The sequence below is a fragment of the Mustela nigripes genome, chromosome 16, assembly GCF_022355385.1.
Source record: "Mustela nigripes isolate SB6536 chromosome 16, MUSNIG.SB6536, whole genome shotgun sequence".
Classification (NCBI taxonomy): Eukaryota; Metazoa; Chordata; class Mammalia; order Carnivora; family Mustelidae; genus Mustela; species Mustela nigripes.
This window is the reverse complement of record NC_081572.1, coordinates 48229439-48250671: the sequence shown is the minus strand read 5'-3', so window position 1 is coordinate 48250671 and position 21233 is coordinate 48229439. Positions and strand designations below refer to the sequence as shown.

At 58.8% G+C, this 21233-nt stretch overlaps 1 protein-coding gene across 1 annotated transcript in view; it reads left to right on the top strand.

Moving 5' to 3' along the window:
* Positions 1-234: 234 nt before the first annotated feature.
* Positions 235-21233, top strand: part of RAI1 (retinoic acid induced 1) — a 117945-nt gene continuing 96946 nt past the window's right edge. The window contains 1 exon segment of the mRNA XM_059381002.1: positions 235-678. The gene's annotated coding sequence lies outside the window, so the exon portion shown is untranslated.

Sequence of the window (21233 nt, the reverse complement as noted above, 5' to 3'; positions counted from 1 at the left end):
GGGACCGGCCGTGCGAGTCCGGGAGGGCTCCACCTGGATCCCACGCAAGGCGCACTCCCCCACCCCTAGGACGCTAGGGAGGTTGAGCCGGCCTGGGGAGGGGGGGTGGTAGGCGGGCGGAGATGTGGGGGGACGCGCAGTGGGGCGCGCGGACCGCCAGGGGGTGCTGTCGGGGCGCGCACGGCCCACCTGGCGCCCGGGGCCTCGAGCGAGCGCAGCCAGGCCGCCCGGGAACTTTTTTCCTCCCGCTCTCGCTCTCCTTCTCCCCCCGCGCGTCGCCCGCCCGCCCGCCCGCCCGTTCGCTCTTCCTGTGCGGAGGGGATCGCATTTCCCCGCGGCACCCGCGGACACCAGGCAGGCCCGGCCGGGTGCGCGGCCAGGGCCCGCTCCCCGCGCCGCCGGCTCCCCGCGCCTCCGGGCGCCGCCCCCGCCGCGGCTGGGCTCGGAGAGTCGAGTCGGAGAGCGAGGCGGCTGCAAGGGCGAGAGGCAAGCGGAGCAGGCCGCCCTGCCAGCCGCCCGAGCGCCGGCGCGAGGAGGGGGCGCCGCGGCCCACCCTCCTTCCTGCCTGGCCGCGGGCCGGCCGGGCCGCCGCGCCCTGACCCCCATGGCCGCCCGGGCCTGCGGGCCGCGAAGTCGCAGCGCCAGACCCAGGGCCCCCGAGTGAGCGCGGGCGCCGAGGTGAGCACCGAGCGCTGGGGCGCGGGGGCCGCTGCCAGGGCAGGGGCGGCGCGAGGCGTCGGGATCCGAGGCAGGGTGAGGAATGGAGGCGGGCTCGGGGGCTGAGCGCGCCGCGGGCCGGGATGTGGGGGTCCGCGAGGTCACGGCTTTGTGTGGTGTGGGGGTGCGCGAGGTCACCGGATGGCCGTCTGGGGGCGGTTCGCGGCGTGGGGGCGCGAGCGGCGAGGGTCCGTGTGCCTGGGGCTGTGCGTGCGCGGTGGCCCGGAGTGCAGCCGCGCGGGGCGTGGGGACGCGGGGGGCACTCGCCCGGCGCCGGGGCGGGAGGGGAGCTTTGTGAGTGCGCCCTGGATGGGGGGCGGGGAGCCGACTTGTGCGAGGGGGACCGGGGCCTGGCCTGCGGCGCGGCGCGGGAGGCAAGGCGCCGGGGGGGCGGTGAGGGCCGGGCGTGAGGAGACGGGGCGCGCGGGGCTCCTTGCGGTGCCCCCCACGCGGGCCGCGGTGCCCGGGCCTGTGCACAGGCCCCGCGCGCGACCCGGCAGGAAGCGGCCCCGGAGGCCCGGGGAGCTCCGACGCGGCCAGGCCTCGGGCGCACGGGCCCTTCGGGGGTGACGTCACGGTCGGGGGCACCGGACACGCGAGACCCGAGTCCCCGGACCGCGGCGAGCCGGCCAGCTCCCTGGCCTCCGTGCCTGGGAGACAGGGGGCCCGGGAGAAGTGCTCGGGGACCCGGCGCCAGGCGGCGTCGCCGAGCGCGGCGGGGGCGACGGGGTGTCAGGACGCGGGGGTGACATTTGGAGGCTCGGTCGCGCCGGGGGCCTCGGAGGAGGGGCGGAGGGGAAGCGAAACATCAGCCAGGCCCGAGGCCGCTGCGGCCCCAGCTTCCTGGGACGCCCGTTTTCCCAGCCTGCCGTTGCCCTTCTTGGGGCTCTTAGTCCTCCTCAAATCCACGCCGAGGGCGGGAGTGCCGACCCGAGCCGTGCCTTCTTGGGAGCCCGCGACCGGGAGGCGGGGGGGCGGGGGGGGGAGCGCTGGGATTTCGGCTCGGAGCGGACAAAACCGAGTGTAACAATGCGCTATTGGGGGGCTGGGGGAGGGGAGGCAGCGCGCCTGCATGGCGGACCCGGGCCCTGAGCTTCCCCGCTCGCAGCACTCCCTCCCGCAGCGCCTTTCCCATGCTTTCAGCAGGCTGATTCAAGGACCCACGCGGGACCCGCACGGCTCCCTCCCACCCAAAGTGCCGCCCCCCCAACCCCCTCCCGCTTCATTTCTCTTCCAACGCAGCGGTGTGTGGAGGATTCAAGGGCATTACATCTGGTTGCAATCCGGTTTCAGGCCGCTGCCGGGCTGTTAAAACCTCGCGCTGACGTCAGAGCAGGGGAATTACTTCTTTTTATTTTATCTTTTTTTAGTTGTCTGCTGCCCTGGGAGGGGAGGCGGGGGTGGGTTAGACGAGCTCCGAAGTGGAGGCGCCAGCGCCGTGGGAGCCCCAGGCTGGGGGCTCTGCTTCTCTTCCTCCACCCTAGGCAGACCTTGCTCTGCCTAGGTCAGGCTCACCCAGTGTGGGGGCAGCCCTCGCTGTGGACTCCGTGGAGGCCCCTCCCGACTGACCACACAGCTGTGTTTCCAGAGGCTTCCTTGGGATGTGGTTCTGGGGATCTGGAAGCTGGAAAGGAATCTTGTGCCCCCACCTCCCGACAGCAGAGGGGGTATGTGGGACCCCAGGAGCATCCCTAGGAGCTTTGGGTGACCCACAGGAGTGAGCACAGACCTTCTGGGCTGGGCTGGGAGAGGCTCCATCACAGTTCTCAAGGCAAAAAGCCTTGGAAGGAAGCCGAGGTATCAAGACGGCCCAGGCCCCAGAAGCCAACTCTAGAGTGGGCTAAATAGGACATTTTCCAAGAGTCAGGGACCCCTCTGGCTTCTTCCTAAATGGAGGAAACTCACCCACTGGGCAAAACCATCTCTCTTCCACTGGACCAAGAGTCCCTTGCAGGTGCCCTCCCCCAGCATTTTCCTTTTAGACCCCAAGTCTAGAATGGTGGCTTTCAAACTCTGCCAGAAACTTGATTCAAGGATACATTATAAAATGTATAAGAAATACATTTTAGATCACAATTCTCTTCACCACCACTATATAAAACTGAAACAAAAGTTTAGTGAAATAGCTCTTTCCTCTACTTTATGGCTGAGCGGATACTTTCTGTTCTAGCCTATTTGAATTTTTTTTTTTTTAAATGCTGGTTGCAGCCCACTGAATTGATTTCATAATCCACTAGTGGGTCATACCCAGAGTTTGAAAAAACAGTCCTACAAAATGAATCTGGCTTCTATTCATTCCACAAACATTACTTGAGGCTCTGACAAGTTCTCTCTTTTTTAATCACTCAAGTAATACTCGGATTCATTCTTATTGTGAAAAACGCAAATAACCCAGAAGTATAGAGAGTGAAAGTGTCCTCCGCACCCCTCCCACAAGTAACCCCAGTTAAGAGTTTGAATGTGTCCTCCTAGACAGTTCTGCTGTTCGCTTGCATGAATATGTATGTATCCTATATGCCGAAAGTTAGTTTTCTTTTACCCCAGCTGAGAATACCTCTTGGGCTCTTTAAGTTCCTGGCTCCTTTCCATTGTCTTGGGGAGGCTGTAAGGTGAGGTGCCCCAAGGCAAGGCTCAGGGTTGACTCCTGGCTCTGCCACATACCAAATGAGTTACCTCTCTGTGTCTGCATCTGCGACTCCTGTCTGCCCAGTGGGGATGATGCGGGTACTGGCCCCATAAGACTCTAGTGAAGGCGGAATGAGTTATTCTGTGTAAACACACAAAGCTTAGAACACTTGTCCCACCAAATGCTGGTTGGCACTATCACCATTATCAGTGCTTGTTTATTTCCGCCACAGTCCGTGCATGCATTGTGTTGCTTTTACTTAATTTATTTGGGAGAGTGCATGTAAGCAGGGGAAGGGGGAGAGAGAGAGGAAGAAATAATCTTCAGACAGATTCGCCGTGGAGCGCAGAGCCCAGTGCAGGGCTCTATCCCACAACCCTGAGATCATGACCCGAGCTGAAATCAAGAGTCAGTTGCTCAACCAACTGAGCCAGCCAGGCACCCCATCTTCTTCCTTTTAATGGCCACCTGTGGCTGTGAGGTGGATGCCCACCCCCCACTTTCAAATGTATGGCTCCACAGGGAGGGATGGGGGGAGCAGTGGACACTGGGCAGGGTTTCTGTGGGAGAGGTACCTGGGCTCACTGACCCCAAGGGAAAAGGTATTTTCCAAGGACCCACCATTTCTGACCTCCCGTGCTTGGTGCACCCGCCTCCAGGAAGGTCACAGCCCAGTGGGTGACTGAGACCCAGAAAATACCCAGGGGAACCCACATTGTTATGAGAGTCGAGCCAGGTTTCAGGGGGGGAAGAAAACAGGTCCCCCTGTGAAGGGCCCACGTGTTATGGGGATGATAAGGGCCAGGATGTAGGGCAGCGTCTTTGGGAAGACTTGTCCATGCAGAGGGAGACCATGTAGAATTCCCTTCCGAGACGGGCCCAACAGATCACTTGAGCTTCAGGATTCCGTCTCGACTGAAGTTGGGAGCTTTAGGGAGGCAGGGGCTTCGTGGAAGAGGGGGCTTGGAAAGCAGGTGCTTCGGCACGGGTAAGTGTGAACAACAGGCGGGATCCTGGTGGAGGGAGCACACCAGCAAGTGTTTGGAGGCTGGAACGGACGTGGCGCATGTCCCGTGGCCAAGAAGGGAGGAGCCAGCTTGGAGACAATGATGACGGGGGAGGCCGGGCTGTTGCTGGGGCCTCCTGGGGCCTCCCTGCCTCCGTCCCACCCCCTCCCAGTGTGGGCCACACTCCCAGAGTGATCTTTCTCAACCGCAGCAGATACTTCCAGGGGTCCTGCTGCCCTCTGAGTGCAGGTCTAGCCCGTGGTCCTTCCCCCGTGCCGGGGGCCCCTTCTGGTGTCCTCCGCCTGCTCTGCCCCATTCAACCCCCTTCCATCCCCTCCAGCCACAGCACAGCCTTCTTCCCGGGATTCATCCTTGCCTCTGCACATGTGCCTGGGCTGCGGCTTCCACCTAGATGCCCTTCACCTTCCTCCCTGCCTCCCAAGACCAAAACAGACGCATCCTGTCTCCTCCTCCTCTGACCTGTGAGGCGGACTGAGTCATCTCCCTTTGTCTATACCCGCAGCCTAGCGTTTATCCTGGCATTATCGGGAATTCTGTCAGTGTCTGTCCTCCCCACAGGGCTGAAGCATCCAGGCCCAAGAACACACCTCCCTCCTCTCCTGGCCCCAGTGCCAAGGGCGAGGCCTGGAACACGGGAGACACTTGGAAATGCTTCCTGGCAGGAAGGGCTAGGTGCGGTGGGCCGAGTGAGAGTCCCGGCACTGTTTCTGTGCGCCCGGAGATCCTGGGCAGGCGCCTGCTGGCGCTTTGCAGATTCTCAGGGCCCTGGTCAGAGGATTCTGTTCTGCCAGACTTCTGAGAGAAGAGTGAGGCCAGAGAGGGGCCCAGAACCCCCAGGCTGCTCCCTGAGGGGGCCCAAGGAGAAACTGGCTCGGCCTGTTTCCCCGGGGATTGAGGAGACTGTGTGAGGCAGAGCTGTGCCCTGTGCCTGGGTAGGTCACTGGGGATCCAAGACTGGAATTTGACACGGGTAGGGGGGTGGCGGGGGACAGCGAGGGTGAGTGCCAGGGGCTGAAGGCAAAGACTGGGGCTCTGCTGGCAAAGGAGAGATTTTGTTCTGCTGGTTCTTGAACCCTAGCAAACCATGCTCCTGAGGGAGGGAGGAAACCTCCTCCAGAAGGGAGGGAGGAAAGAGGGAAAGGGAGGTGAGGCAGGAGAAGAAAAGGTGGGGGGAGAGAGAAGCGGGGAGGGAGGAGGGAAGGAGATGCTCTTATCGCTAAATAGTATGCGGAGACTCAGAAAAGGAAATACCCAGGAGTACTAGGGCTCTGACGCTGAATGTTCCTTCCTTCCCTCAGCAGACTCCCTCTCGGGTTTTTGCCCTCAGCCTCGTGCTCACCCTGTGACCCAGAGACCAGCCAGCCTGTGGTCTGACCTTCCAGGCCCTCCAAGTCCAAGGACCAGGGGGGGCAGTGGACATCCACTTTCTCTACAAAGTGATCGGCCTCAAGGGAGCAGGCATCCCGGACACCATGGAGGGCCAGGAGCGAGTCCTGGGAGGGAAAACAGAGTCAGCAGGCCAGGGAGTGGGCACTGGGGGCCATCCGTTAGGAATTGTGGGGACATCTCCCCTCCGCCCTTAGGCCTCGGTCTCAGCTGTAAATTGGGGAGTCACCATCTTGGGGCTTAGAAAGTAGAGGACTGAGTAGAGCGAGCTGAACGAACGGGGACAGGCCCCAGGCTGGGGGGTCTTGAGGAGGCACCTGCCCCTGTTTCCTCGAGTTCCCCCTTGGAGACTGCACCCGGCCACACGGTGGGGGAGCAGAAGCACGGGTGGGTCGGGATTTGGAGAGAGGTTGAGTTCCTGCCGCTGCCCCAGGCTGGTCCCCTCCCTCTCGTGCCGGTGGTGGGAGCGCTGGTTTCTGCAGGCGTTAAGTGTGAGGCCAGTGTCAGGCTGTTTTGGGATTGGGGAATGAGGAGTTCCGCACTTGGGGTTAGGCCAGCCTGGGCACAGTCCAGCTACAGACTGCCCTCTCCGAGGCCCCATACCCCGACCTGTCCAGTAGGCATCGTCCGCAGCCCCTCCGGATCGCACGCAGCAGACGGGGCTTTTCCTCTTCCTGTTCCCAGACTCAGCACGTGGAAAAGATGGCAGCTTTGTGCCTCTAAACCTTCCTGGCCGGCACACGGGCCAAAACCAAGTTTCTTTTCCGGCTCCGGTTGAGGAGATGGGTTGAGCGGGTCTTTGTTACACAGCGGGGCAGGTGAGAAGGAGAGTTTCCTGGCGAGAGCTTCTGTTTTCAAAGTGGCTCTGTCCCAGTGTCGTGGGTGGGCCCGGAGAAAGCCTCCAGCAGCTGGGGACTTCGGCGGCTCTGTGCCCGGGTAACCACGCGCTCACCCATTCGCTCACTCATTCCTGAATCACATATGGAGGCCCCGTGGCTCCCCCAGGGCGCTGGGAACACAGCCACGGCATCTCTGCTTCGGCCTCCTGGCGGAGCACGGGGATCTGGAGCTTAGCCACCCGGGTTCAGATCCCAGCTCTGCCCCCTGCTAACCTGGACAAGGTCCTGATTTCCTTGGCTCAGTTGCCTCACCTGTAAGATGGAGAAGGTGACAGCACCTTCCTCATAGGACTGTGGGGAGAGTTCATGAGTTAATGCTCGTAAAAGACTTCCAACAGCACTGGTACATAGACGGTGCTAGAGAATGGTTCCTCCCGTTTTTGCTTCGCGCCCTGAAGAATGGCACAGAAGGGCTCTGTGCTGGCGAAGTGTGTCCCAGCCAGGGCTTTCCTGGGAGGAATGACAAGGGAAGGGAAGGGAGTGGCGGGCAGCCTTCCCAGCCCCTTTGAGACAGGCCAACTTCTTGAATCAGCGCTTGCCACCTCCAGGCCTTGTTGGACCCTTCCCTGGTGACCCGGAGCTCTTTCTGTCAGGAGAGCTCAGCGGTGAGGCCTCATGGTAGGGAGGCCCTGCTAGAGCCTTCTTCACTGGGAAAGGCCGGCTGCAGACTAGGAAAGAGTTCAGGATCACGCAGCGTTTGCTGACCAAGGCATCCCCAGGCACCACAGGCCGCCAGACCATGTCCCGGTGTCCTCTAGCAGCTCCTTCCAGCCATCTGAGCCTCTATTTCCTCCCTGACCAAGAAACGAAAATCACAGCACCCCCTTCATAGTTTTGTTTTAAAGAGGAGTTTTAAAACAGATTGTGCCTCTAGAGCACTGAGCTGCACTTGGTAACTCGCAGAGTGGTGAATCAGTGTCCCGTTTGTAATAATAAAAAGTCTCAGAAAATGTAAATTGAAAACCACCTGACAGAATCTTCTTGGGCGGGGGTGGGGGCATCCACAAGCCCCGCAGGACAAAGAATTGTGACAGTGACTGGAGAGACTTCTGGATGCCCAGAGAAGTTTAGCTGGCATAGCAAAGTCACACAGTAATCCAGCACCCTGGCGAAGGGGAAGCCAGAACAAGGCCTCGGTCTGGTGCTCTTGATGCTTTGAGACTTACTCGTCCAGTGATAGTTACGGGCAGTCAGCCTAATACACAGCTGAGGTCACGTGGGCCTGTCTTCTGGAAGCTTCTGGTCTGATAGGTCAAATTAAATCTGTACAAGATGATGATGATAAGAGGTAAAGAGAAAATAAAACTCACCTGTTTTCTCTGGGGGAAGGAGGAGGGATCCTGCATTCATTCCTTTTGGGAGGGCACTGTGCCAGGCTTTAGGGTAGTGCTACTTCATTGGGGGCGAGTCTGACCCTCCAGAGTCATGCGGGCCATGTGCAGAAACATTTTTGGTTGTCTCAACTGGGGAGGTGCTGGCCTCCAGTGCACAGAAGCTCAGAAGTGATGAACATCCTGGGGTGCACGGGATAGGCCCCACAACACATTATCTGGCCCAAGATGTCAGCGGCGCCAAAGGAGGTTGACCCCCTGCCCCGGAGAGTTGGTACTGGCTAAGCAGATGCCACCCCTGTCCTTTTGAAGCTTCTACCTTGGGAGATGGGCAGCCGTTAAAGACGTGATTGCATAGATGTGGGGTTAATCGTCCTGTTGCAAGCTAAGAAGGTAAAGTGCAGGAAGGAGAGACCTTGGGGAGGGCACAGCCCAGGCAGTAGCTCAGACGCAGAAGACTAGGGTGTGTGGAGGCAAGGGCAGATGCCTGGTGTGTGTCTGGCAAGACAGCAGAAAATGATCCAACTTTGGTGGCCTCCAGAGGCAGGGAGAAGATAAAGGCCCACAGGAGCCGTCATCAGCCGGGTTTCAGGGAACCATAGCTCCCAGAGTGCGGGACCTTGGGGGCCTGAGGGGACCTGCCCAGGCCTAGTGGGGGGCGTGGAGTGCTGTCCTTCCCTGGGGCCCCAGCCTCCACCCTTTCTCTCCTTTGCATCCCTCTGATAGGTGGGAGAGAAGCAGGAAAAAGGAAAGAGAGAGAAGAGGAAGAACATATTTTCATTTCAAACACAGTAGGGGTGGGGGAGGTAGGAAGGAATCTGGTTTAGGATACCTTTGAGACAAGCACAGAAAATCCCCACCGTGGCCCGAAATAGCACTAAAAACAGACGTTTTGGCAAATCAGACTTAATTGAGTGGTTCTCTTTTCTTGAGTCCAGCAGGATGTGGATGGGAGCTGGCTTTGTTCCCTTAGGGTGACATTGTCCCCTGGGGCCCTCGCCCTGGCTAATTAAGCAGAGAGGCCCAGGTCTCCTGGGCAGGACAGGAGCCTGGGGAGCTCAATCTGGAAGCCCTTGGCCTTAGCCTGAGTGTTCCGGAGGGCCAGAGATGGTGACTGGGGGGACGACCAGCAGCAGGGCCACATGGGTGAGAGCAGCAGTGGGAGACGTCTGGTTCCTCTAAGAAATGGACGCCTGTCTCTCTGGCTGCTGAAAGGAATCACAGAGAAAAGCCATCCTTTAACAAGTGCCTGCTATTTTCATGGGCATTGAGTGGTCCGTCCTCTCTAAGCCTTATCAACTGCCCTATACAGATTGTCAAGGAAGCTGAAGCCCAGAGAGGCTAAGTGACCTGTTGGACATCACACAGCAACCAAGTGGCAGTGCTGTGAGGATACGGCATCCCCTGGCTCTGCCCACTCCTTGCTCCTCTTCTCATTGAGGTCATTCATCGAGTCGACTGAGAACCACTGCTGTGAAATGATACTGCAGCCCTGGTAGGAAGTTTTTTGGGCTTAGAGTCAGGCAGACATGAGCTTGAATCCTGTCAGGGGCAGTTTGTCTCTGTGGCTTTCTCTCATGGAGCCTCCTGCAATATGTGGGCATAATCATGCCTTTATCCTGAGTTGCCGTAAGGGTTAAACTCTGCATGGAGGGGACAGGAAGGGGAAGAGGGAGGCCCAGGGAGGTTAGGACCTGCCCTGGGCCACCCAGTGTGGCAGGGTACAATAAAAGAGCCCTGGGTGGAGGGAACCGGGAGAGATTGTTAGATCTGGTGCAGTATCAGTATTGGGTTTCTTTATTTGAACGGGGAGAGAGGGCAGCCCCCACTCTGCAGGTAGAGAAGGTGGTGTGGAATGCGGGTGTTTATTTTTCTTTGCCTGTGAAAGCCCTGTTTCAGCTCAGGCCAATGAAGCTTCCCAAGACACTGCGGAGGGTGCCCAAGGCTGTACACTCTGGGGTGCCCACCATGCAGAGAGGGATCTGCTCAGGTGCCTGCCCAGGGTCGGCACTGAGAGGGCACCTACCACGTAAGGTTCCCAGTGCAGCCTGTAAGCCCTCATCCCAGAGCCTGGGATACGCAGGAACCCCCAGAGAGAGTGAGGGGTGGGGGAGGGCCATAAAAGCAGGGTGTCCCTCTGCCTTCTCCAATTCAGCCCTCCTGGCCCCATTCATCTCCTTATCTCCTGGCAGCCCAGGGGCTGCTGGGAAGTCAGGGGCTGCCTTCCTGATTGACGAACAAAACAAGCCTTGCTCACAAAAGGAGAGGGGAGGTTGGCTGGGCCTCTTGGGCTCCCCTCCCCCTGCCCCAGCCCCTGGCTGCAGGCATCTTTCCTGTTCCACCAGCTGACACCCTACATTCTGAGAGGCAGCCAGGGGGCTGCAAAACTGTTATGGGCCGGGCTGCCCCAGCTGGGTGCCCTGGCACTGGGGAGGTGGATTCGAGGAAGGTTGGGGTAGCTATGAGACAGGGCATGCTGGAATGGCTGCCTCCTCCTTCCCTTCAGCTGGCTGGGAGGGCAGCTTGGAGAGGAAGCCAGGCCGGCAGGTAGCAGAGAAAGACATCGGATCCAGGGGGAGCAGCAGAGAAAGCAAACAAATAGGGCTTTGTGTGGCTGCAGATTGGCGTCTCAGAAGGGAAGCCAGGCCTGTAGTAGTGGGAAGGAGGAGGGACTGGGAGGCCAGGCCATTGCTCTGGGCCAGAGATAGGCGGCTGGACCAGCCCAGGCTAGGCGGCCAGGGAGCAGGGAGTGCCACTGTGTGTGGACAGGCATCCAGAGTCACAGCCTGGCTGAGTCCCAGCTCTGCCACTTCACTCCTTAACAGATCTGGGCTTGTTTGCCCACAAAACCTGGGCAGAGTCACTCTCACGCAGGACTTGGAAAGCTAAGTCATCTGTCCCGACTGGCCTGGCCCAGTCAGTGTGAGTGCCCATCCTACTCCTGTCCCCATTGTTGCTGGGAGAACACAGGGTAAGGGGATCAGGGTCTCCTGAGGTAGTTGTCCCCTTAGCTGGGTCTCCAGGGAGGGCAGGGATGGCTGCTCAGAGCCATGGGCGCTCTGAGGACCTTGATGGCAGCTGTACCGAGGGGAAACAGGTTTTCGCTGTTCCATAACAGACGCTTGGGGTGTAGGTGGGTAGAGGCTGGCATCCCAGGCCCCCAGGCCTGGGGAACGAAATGCTGCCCTGCCTGCTTCCCGAGGGTGGAGGCGCAGCAGGCTGGGGGAAGGGACAGAGCCCGGAAGACAGAGACGCTGAGGGGGCGTTTGGTGGGGGTGGCGCGGGGGGGTGGGGAGCGGGGAACGGGTGTCAAATTCAGGATCCTAGCTCGGGTAGCCCCTGCTCGGTCCGCCTCTGGGGCCAGGGCGGGCATCGGGCCTCGGGGGAAAGGCTTAGGTAGGAGCTGTCAGGCCAGACACACTGGCAGCTCGATTATCGCCTCCGGGGCCATTTCCTCTCCTCTCCTCAACCTCGAGAGGGGGCGGCGGGGAGGGCAAACGCCCGCGCTTCCTGCCCTCCCCTCCGCACCCCTCCCGCGGCGCCCACCATCTTGGCCGCGTCGGGGCCTCCTCCGCGGCGTCCGGCCTGACAAGCCCCGTCCGGCGGGCCGGCAACGCCGGGAGGGGTCGGGAGCCTCTCGGCTCGGAGGCCGCGCGGGGGGGCGGGGCGGGGCGGCCGGCTCCCGTCGCCAGGGCAGCGCCCCGTCCCGGCGTGCTCCGCGGGGCCGCTGGGCGGGGCTGACGAGGCCCCGCCCCCTCGCCGAGTCGGTCGGTGTCTTTCCGGGAACCCAGAGCTGTGGGCAGTGACTTCCAATCGAGCTTAGCTCTGCGACTGGATCCTGTGCGACTCAACTTCTGGACGGGCTCTGTGAGCAGAGCCCCGCAACCCCACATCATGGGCAGCAGGAAGCGCCTCCTGGGGCCCAGGCTCCTGGAGAGGCTGCGGCCCCTACTCCCTAAGCAGGGAAGTCGCTGCAAGTAGGGCCTGGCCTCCAGGCCACGCTGTCCCGGCGCAGCTCGGGCCCTCCAACCCCTCCAACTCTCCCATGGGCCAGCCGGGCCTACCTCCCTACTAAGGGCAAGAAAGAGGAGGGGCCAGGAAGGCACCCCTGACACACACCACGTCGTCCAAGCCTGGACGCTGCCACCCAGACGGTCTCCCTCCAGCCCAGGAGCACGGGCCTCCCCTAGTTGGCAGCCATTGGGGCTGTCTGGCCAGGAGACACATTCTTCCCTCCCGAGCCTGGGCACCCCGCCTGCCCTGGGGGCAGCCCCTTCCGGAGCTTTGCGTTCCTCCACTCTTCCTTCGTTCTAGTGCCTTAAGTCCCCGACCTGGTCACTCCAGGGCCGCCTTCTGACCCCCAGTCTTTTCAGAGGCACCGACTCCTCAGATCCTCTGTCCCCCAGGCCCCCCCCCACACACACACACCTGGATTGGGCAGGAAGCAAAATTGAATGCCAGCCTTTAGGTCTTGGAAGAGAGGCTGTGTGCCTGTTGAGCAACTGCCCCTTGGCCTTTCTCAAGCCTCACGCGATGCACACTTGAATGGAGATAGTGAGGAGGGGCTTTCAGATGCAGTAGGAGGCACTCAGGCTTGGTATCAGAGAACTTGCCTGTCCTAAGCATTTTGTTTTTAATGAAATTATCATGTTACTATGTTGAATTTAGAAAGATCTAAATATACAGTTAAATAAGTAAAAAGCCCGTGTTTCCATCTCTACCCCTACATAACCACTGTCAACATACTTTTTTCTAGACAGATGATAAAGAATTTATGATAAGAAAATGTAAAATATGGGACCATTCTATGTATTTGGTTTTGTAAGGCACTTGGTGGGGTTTTTTTCTCACTATAAAAGGAGGACAGGCTTATTATAGACTTTTGGAAAATATGACAAGTTAAAAGGAAAACAATTCACCCATACTCCCAGTCTCCAAAGGCAGCCACATCTGACTTCGCCCCCTGTTCACGGGTTTTTTTTTTGTTGTTGTTTAAGCATGCCATCATTCCTCCTGTGTGTACCATTTGATATCCTGCTTTTCCCACTTAATGTTGTGTAACACTCTCCTCTCTCCCCGCATCTGTGGGAGTCTTGAGAGAACCGGAACCACATTCTTCTGAGATATTCAGAAAACACCCGGACTGGATGATCCCTTCCTGACTTTGTTCAGCCTCTCTCCACGGGCAGACAGACCCTCAGAGAAGCCCTTCGTCATTGCCACTTACTTCTGATAAAAGCAGCGGGAGCCAGGGGGGTCCTGCTAGCTGGGGGCAGAGGAGGCCACCTAGCCTGCTCAGGGACACTGAAGACTCCTGCCCCCCGCTGAGATGCAGGTCCCAGCAGCAAGGGGCTTTAATTGGCCCCAGCTGCCTGAGGCTGCAGTGAGGGCTCAGACCTCAGCCTCATTCCAGCCTCCTTTTCCTGAGCTGTGCTCAGACCCAAAGACCCTTTGTTGGTCCTGGGATGCACTTTCTGTTGCCTCTGTCTGTCCTAGGAGCCATTTTTGCTGCCCTAGGCTCCTCCTCCTCTCCCTTGGGGCATGCAGGGCTGGCATCAGGCACAACCTCCCTAGGTCCAGCTGCCCCTCAGGCCCGGCTGCAAGCTGTCCTTGCCCTACTCACCCCCGCTGCCTGGCCTCCTCTTCTTCCCCATTCCCTAACAGTTCAGTTTTAACACTTCCAAGTCCTGTGTGAAACAGGCCTTGGAAAATCACAGTTGCCAGGGATGGATTGGCATTTAAAAGGCATCCAAGGCTTGGGGGGAAAAAGCTGAAAAGACAAGAGAATGCAGGGCCCTGTCTCCGAGCAGCAGTTGGATTTAGTGGATGGAAAATCACAGAATGCCCCTTTCCCTGGGAATAACACCCCTGGCAGAAGGGCAGCGGGTGGGGCACCAGACACCATGCCCCAGTGGCCGCCACCTGCCACCACCACGTGCTCTCCGAAATGAAAAGATGTGGGAGGGCTATTGTGAGCCTCCAGCCAATGGCCCTGTAAATTATATTCTCTTAACAGGTTTATGCATTTATAAAATATTTAAGACCCGTCTCGCTTTACCTGCAGCAAGGAGGCAGCCAGGTTGGGGCCGAGATTGATGCTCCGAACATGATTTATTTATCTGGATTTTCTCTTCTGGGCTGGGCGCCGCCTACTGTATGGAATTTAACCAAGAGGCGAGATGGGTGTGTATCTGTGTGTTCGTGGGCTTAGGGGCTTGTGTGGGCAGCATGTGGCTGTGTCCATTGACCGGTGCGGGGGTGGGGGAGGTTTCTGTACATGGAGGGGGTTATGGTTCTTCTGTGGCTGGTACATCCAGGCACGTGTGTGAGTCTGTCTGTACTGGACTGCTGAGTATGTGCCTGCATGTGTGCGATTCATGCATATGGGTGGGGGGGTCTGTGTTTGTGACTGGGACCGATGTGTGGTTGTGTGTATGTATGTGTGTGTGTGTCTGGGCTGGAGAAATGAGCTGAGGGGGTTGGTCTGTCCTAGCATGTCTTGGGTACTCAGGTGCACTGGTTCAACGGGGGAGGGGGGCCATGCTCCTTTGTGTGTGTGTGTGTGGTTTGTATGTCTGCTTTTGTGGGCAGGGGACCTGTGTATGTGGCTGAGTGTTTGTCTTCTTGTTAATGTGTTTATCCTGTGGTGTGAGGCCTGTTCCTGTGTGCATGTGGAGTGTGGTGTAGGACTTTTCCCACCTACTTTTTATCAATGGTAGAGGCCGTCGGGGTCACTGACCGGGTTGCTGGGCGGAACTCAGTGCCCCGGGGAGATCTGAGTTCGGTGACCCCGGTGGGTAGCTGTGCCTCAGGCCCCAGGAAGGACTGGCTTTGGGGGCTGAGGGGACACTGATAATCCCTGACCCTCTTCCAGCAGAACTGGGCCTTCCCGGAGCTCAGAAGTCAGAGGAAACTGTGGTCAGGGTCACTGTGGTCCAGGCCTGCATTTCACATACAGGGAAACTGAGGTCCAGAGGCCACACAGCCTGTCAGTGGCCAAGCCAGGGCCTTCATGCAGAGCCCAGCACCCGCTCTTGTCCTCTGCTCTGGAGCAGCATCTCTCTGGGCCTCAGTTTCCTCTTCTGTTACACGGGAGTAGGTTCTTGGGTCCCTGTGTCCCTCTCACACAGAGCATCGGGGCTGTAACGGCCCAGGCAGAGGGAGCAGGAGCTTGTCAAGGATCAGTGAGTCTAGTCCAGCCAAGAGGCTGGGAGCGAGAACAGCAAGGAGTGACTGGGAGATCTCTGCTCTGGGCGCTGAGATCCAACCTGAGTCTCAGAGGGCTATTCTGTACTTGGACCATTGTCTCTGTCCCTTCGCCAGCCACAGCCCCTGGCCCAGATGGGGCCCAGAGGCCCAGGAAGTGGCAGGCATTTGGTTTTCCTCAGCCTTGTGACAGCCCTCAGCGGCCCCCCAACACACACACCCTTAGCAGCTAATGGGTCTGTCACTACTTTCCTAATGAGGCAGCTGAGGGCCCCCTGGGGCAGATACCTTTGCAGGCCAGCCTGGCAGCTGAGGGGGTGGGCTGGCCTCAGGGTCAGGTTGGGAAGAGGGGGGCCGAGCCCCTCTCCTGGCTGTGGAGGCACGGAGGTCTGTCCAGATCCGCGAGCCAGCCATGAGGCGAAGTGTGTATGTGTGTGGATGGAGGGGTATCTGAGGGCTGGGGAGGCAAGAAAGCCCCCACCCCGGAATGCATTTTTCTTAGGCATTGTGACTACTTGTAGTAATAATACTTGATATGACAGACAGATATGTTTGCAAGCCTCCTGCGGTCCAGGACTGAAATCAGCCCTGATGTGGGTGTTTGTGATCCCTGCCCTGGGAAACGGGTGGCCAAGGGGGAAAAGACAGCAACCGAATAATCAAATTATTGGTGTCATTATACATTCGTGTATGGGAATGCACATTTATCACAAGCCAAAACCGAGGCTTGAAGAGTACATTGCAAAAGCTACTCGTGGAGAGAGGAGTCCTGTGTCTCGGCTACAGACTGTCCAGGACACGTGATAAAGGCACATCTGGGACTGAATGAGTCGGGAGAGTTTTGCTGTGTGGCCCCAGGGAACGGCCTACCTTCTCTGAGCTCCACAGGGGCTAGAAGTTTCCTTCTAGCTCCATCATCTCTGAGTGGAACTCGGGCAGCCTGTGTCTCCTCTTGCTGTGCTCTTTGCCTGCCCCACCAGGGCCCTCAAGACATCTTTCGGCAACAACCTTGACTTTGGAATGCCGGAGGCACTGCCCCAGGGGACGCCGGGAGCCACAGCGCAGCAAGGCTGCCTCAGGCCCACCTGCCATTTCGTCTTAGCCCTTTTGCTCTCATAGAGCCACCTCCAGGCCCAAAGGAAGCCTGGAAGAGATGAAAACTGAGTCAGTCCCTGGTTTCCCCCCACATTGTGGAGAGAGGCACATACCCACGTGTTCACTTGTTCCTTTGTTTAGCGATAGCGTTTCCTGAACTTATATGAACTGAATTGCCAGGTGTTAGACCAAAGGGGCAAACTGATTGTCCTCCCGCCGCATCTGGCCCAGACCCATTTTGAAGGCCCACCCAGTGTTTGGGGGTGAGTTGCCAGTGAGTAATCCTTGGGCGGGCTTACCCCCAGTTTCTAGTTCACCAGTCCTCTGGACTATTACAACCTGCTTCCCCCAAGGCCATGACTGGTGGCCCTGACTATGGCATGACCCCCTGTTGGGGTGGGATGACACAGCCTCCACCTAGCCACAGTCCCCACCCCTCCCTGTCTGTGTTACTGCAGTAGTGTGTGTGGTTTCCTGGTTATGGGCCCAGCCTCGGGAGCCAGACTGCCCGGGTTCAAATCCACCCATTGGCTTTTTACCAGCTGGGACACTTGAGGTCAATTCAGGTTCCTCTCCAAGCCTCCGTTCCCTCGTCTGTAAAATGCGGGTCACAATTACAAGTACCCAGTAGCTCCTGGGGTTGCTTGGTGGAGGGGGCGGGTGGGATCAAGTGAGAGAATTTCTGATAAGTGCGTAGAAACAGGAATTAAGTGCTGACTGCTGTTACTGTTAATAAAGGAACAACTTGTGAGGCTGAGATTTGGGTTCTAGCTCCCGGGTGGGACCCCCTGTGTGAGACCCGTGGCACCTCCAGGCCTCAGCTTACCCATTGGTGTCTTTGGGAAGAAGCCCCCTACCCTCGCTGGTGAGCCTCTCCCTGGCCCTCCAAAGACCTACTGTTGGGATGGGGTTGGTTCAGGGGTTAGGGCTCCAATCCCCTTCCCTGGCGAGGTGCCCTGTGGCCGGGCTTCGGGCTCCAGCAGCCGCACCCCGCCGCCCCTCCGGCGCTCGCCGGCTGCCCCTGCGGGGTTGCCGCTATCAAAGCGTCTTCTCGTTCTTATGCTAATGAGCTACATTAATGCTTAATGGCCGCGAACGCGCGGGTTTAATTGCACCTGCCCGGGCCGGAGGCGCGGCCGGCCGCGGAAGCAGCTGCGCGCCCGCCCGGACGGCCTTAATTACCTGGAAAACGGCGCCCGGCGGGGAGGGGACCGAGGGAGGGAGCGCCGGGCGTCTCGGCGGGCGCGGCCCGGCCCCGCTCATCCCGCTCATCCTCGGAGCGCGGCGCGGGGTGGGGAGAGGCTGGCGTGGCAGGTTCATTTAATTAATTTATCGCCCTGCCTCGGCGGAGACCTGCTCCGCCAGCGGCCTCGGCGCTCCCCCCGAACCCGGGCCCCGCGCCTTGGGCCATCTTTGGCTTGGCATTCGAGGCCCTTGGGGACGGCCCCTGCCCCCTGACCGGGCCGGTGCCACCTGCTCTGCTCCAGCAATAATGGTGGTCACTCAGTGTGTGCCAGGTCCCCTGGAGGGCCATCAGGGTGACCTCTCAGAGCACCCCCTCCATGCCTTTCTCTGCCTCACCTCCCTTGCCTTTTGGAAGCTGTTCCCTCTGCAACAAAGACCCCTCTCCTACCTCTCCCACCCGCCCTGAAATCCATCCCTGTCCCCTCCAACAAGGCAGCTTCTGTCCTTCTGCTCCCTCTGTTGGGGGAAGGCGCTGCCAGAGATGTGGAGTTACCTGGTGTGTCCTGCTCCCCTAGCTGGACAGTTCCTTGAGGTCAGTCTGGTCTGACTAGCCGTGCATGCCAGGGGATGGCATGGGCTGTGGGCTGCAGTGCTGCCCTGAGCCCACTGGCTGGACTGGGAGCCCTGGGTGCTGTAGGGAATGTCAGGAAGGTCAGGACACCTTGAGACTTAAGGTGTTCTCTGTGGGACCTGCCTTTGCATCCCTTCACCCCACCAGGTGAGCCACTGGGAGGGGCGTGCAGCTAGGCATCTGTACCCGCTAGTCTCTCCCCCAGTCCTCCCCTCTCTCCCTCTCAACTCTCTGCAGAGGGAAGGAGAAAGGGGAGAGGGAGCAGGTGTACTGGACATGTGGCTTCTCCGAGATGGCTCCCTTCTCCACTGCCCCTTGTGCACCAGCCCCTCCTTTCTGCTGCCCGCCCCCCAGTTTCTCTTCCCCTCTGGTCTGCACCAACAGCATTTCCCAAGTGGGCTCCACTGTCCTCCCTTTGTGCCATCTCAGAGACAGAATTCGAGAGCCTAAAATGATGTCCATCAGGAAGCCACGGATCCCTGCCCTGCCCTGTGTCAGCCAGTGTTGGGGTGCAGAGGGGAGTCAGATCAGGTTTCCACCCTCCAAGGACTCCTGTCTGGGCGAGATGGCCTGAGAACAGAATTCTTGTGCTCTAATGTAAAAACGATCATTTTGTAGGAAGCAGAGAAGGGACTTTGAGCCCAGACTGAGAAGGTCTGGAGAGGCTTCTGAGCTCAACCTGGAAGGAGGATGAGCTGACGAGAGGGGCTGTGGGAAGGGTTTTCTAGGTGGGGAGAACATTGGGACCAAAGGCCTGGGGCAGAAGGTTAACTCATATTGGGGGTAGGAGGAGTAAGGGACAAGCCCAAAGAACTTGAGCTTAGAGGGCGGGGAGGTGGGCAGAGGTCCCTCTGCTGGCCAGAAACCTTCAGTGGCTCCCGGCGGCTGAGACACCAGCTTCACTCCCTCTGATGGCGAGCTTGAACTACGTACCCCCACTCCAGGCACGGCTTAGCCTCAATCTGTTCCCCACTCCACCTAGGGTGTTTGTTGTGGACCTACTGTGTGCATGCAGTGTGTGTGTGTGTGTGTGTGTGTGTGTGTGTGTGTGTGTGATGTGTGGCAATGGCCTTATGTGAGCTCGATGGCAGTGGGGCCTGCTGGGTGGGCCTCTTCTGGTTTGCTGGGGTCCCAGCATGCCTGGCCTTCAGCCAGAATCTGGCATGCTCCATCCCCATCCCCAGATGTCCTTGCAGACAAGATGGAGGTGAATGGGCAGGCTGCCAGGGGCGTCAGGTGGCATCCTAGCCGGGTGGACAGTCCTCTCTGATTAATGAGGTGGTGGAAGCCTGGAGGGAGGTCTGTACTGGCATGCCACGGGACTCTGCCCTTGCCCGGTCAAGGCAAGGAATGGGGCTTACAAGGGTTGTGCTCCTACTGAGTGCCAGGCTCTGTGTGAAAGTCTTGGTACTCAGTAACTCTTCTTACCCCTGAGGTAGCTTCTGTGTTACTCTTTCATTCTGCAAATAGATACACTGAGGTTAGTGTGTCCAAAGTCTCTGGGCTGGGAGGTGGCAGGGCTGGGCCTCAGACTGGTGCTGTGCAATTTCAAAACCTGGGTTAGTAGCACTGGGCTATGGGGCATCATGAATGCATAGGTTTCCACTATGCTCTGGGCTCACAGGGAGGTGGGGCTGTGCCCTTTAGACCCTGCCTCTCTAGTGGTGGTTGGCAATGCTCTCCTCGGGGTAGGTGCTGGGTAAATGCTTCTGGACTAGATGACTGGGACTGTGAACTATACACAGGATTCATAGGCAGGGGGAAGACTCCAGGAGCTGGGGACAGGGGCGAAGGGGTCAGGAGACTTGGAGACTCCAGGCTTCGTCCAAGAGAGAGGGCTCAGAGGAGGCTGGGAAGGCCCTGACTTCCCGTCCACATGAGGAGGATGGGCTGCCCTTGAAGTCTGGCTGCTAGGGCCCGCCACCCTGTGAGTCACTGACACTCCTTGGGAATGGATGTGAAGCAGGGTTTGGGTGCAGGGTGGGGGCTCCTTCTGACCAAACTGCTCAGCATCAAATCTTTGGGAGGAGGGACGGACTATGTGAGGGCAGTGCCTTCTTGGGGCAGCCAGAGCAAGAGTCATTAGCCATAACCTTTCTGGTATGGGTGCTCTGCTGTAGCTCAGGAAGGGTTAATCATGGTCTGGGGCTCAGGTTAGGGATGGGAAGGGAGGAACTTGGAGGGCAAAAAAATACCATTTACAATCAGAAGAGCCACGGTGTTCACTGGGCACCTACTAGGTGACAGGTGCAGGCTATGGATTCTGCTATATTGATCACAACCCATTTCACAGATGACAAGACCAAGGCTCAGAAGTTAAGATCACAGAGTAGAGCTGTGATCTGATTCCAGGTAGGTCCGTTTTCACACTTCACTGATTCCTTATTTTTTGCTCCGTGACCCTGTCCACAGACCCCCAAGGAGCTTCAGAGACCCAAGACCTTGTTTTCAGAAATCCTAGGTGTAGAGACCTACCTCTTTCCATCCCTCTTTGGTCTCCCTTCTGGGGACTGACCCTTCTAGCAGGAAGCAGCCAGTGCTGACTGGCCACTCAGCCCAGCTCCTCAAGGGTGCAGCCCCAGTGGTCAGGGCCACAGGCCTGCCGTGTGGAAGTCTGGATGGAACTGGGCCTTTCCTCAGTGGACCTGCCTGCCAGGAAAGAAGAGGGCACATGACCACCCTCACTCCTGAGGGGCTGCGTCTGAGACTGAGGGTGCCCCAGGGCCCCCAGTGCTGTTGAGACACTTGGGGACACTCCGAGCATGGTGGACAGAGACCTGTGATCTTGTCTCAGCCCTGCACAGCCCAACAGTGTGAACTTGGTTCAGTCGCTGCTCCCTCTGAGCCTTTTTCTCTCTCAGTAAAATTTGAGACTGGCCTCGTTACCCCCAGGAGTTCTCACACTGGAGAAGTCTGGGAATGGGATATGGCAGGGTGAGGAGGCTCTTTCCTGTAGGGATGGTCAGTATGGCCCTCTGCACGGGGGACCTCTGGTCTGAGGGCCATCCTTGAGCCCCAGCCAGCCTCAGTGGAAGGAAGAGCCCGAGCTGGGCTGCGGAGTGCACGAGGGCCCAGAATCACAGGCGTGAGTCCTGATTTCCGTGTCACCGCCCCTTCCAAGCCATGTGA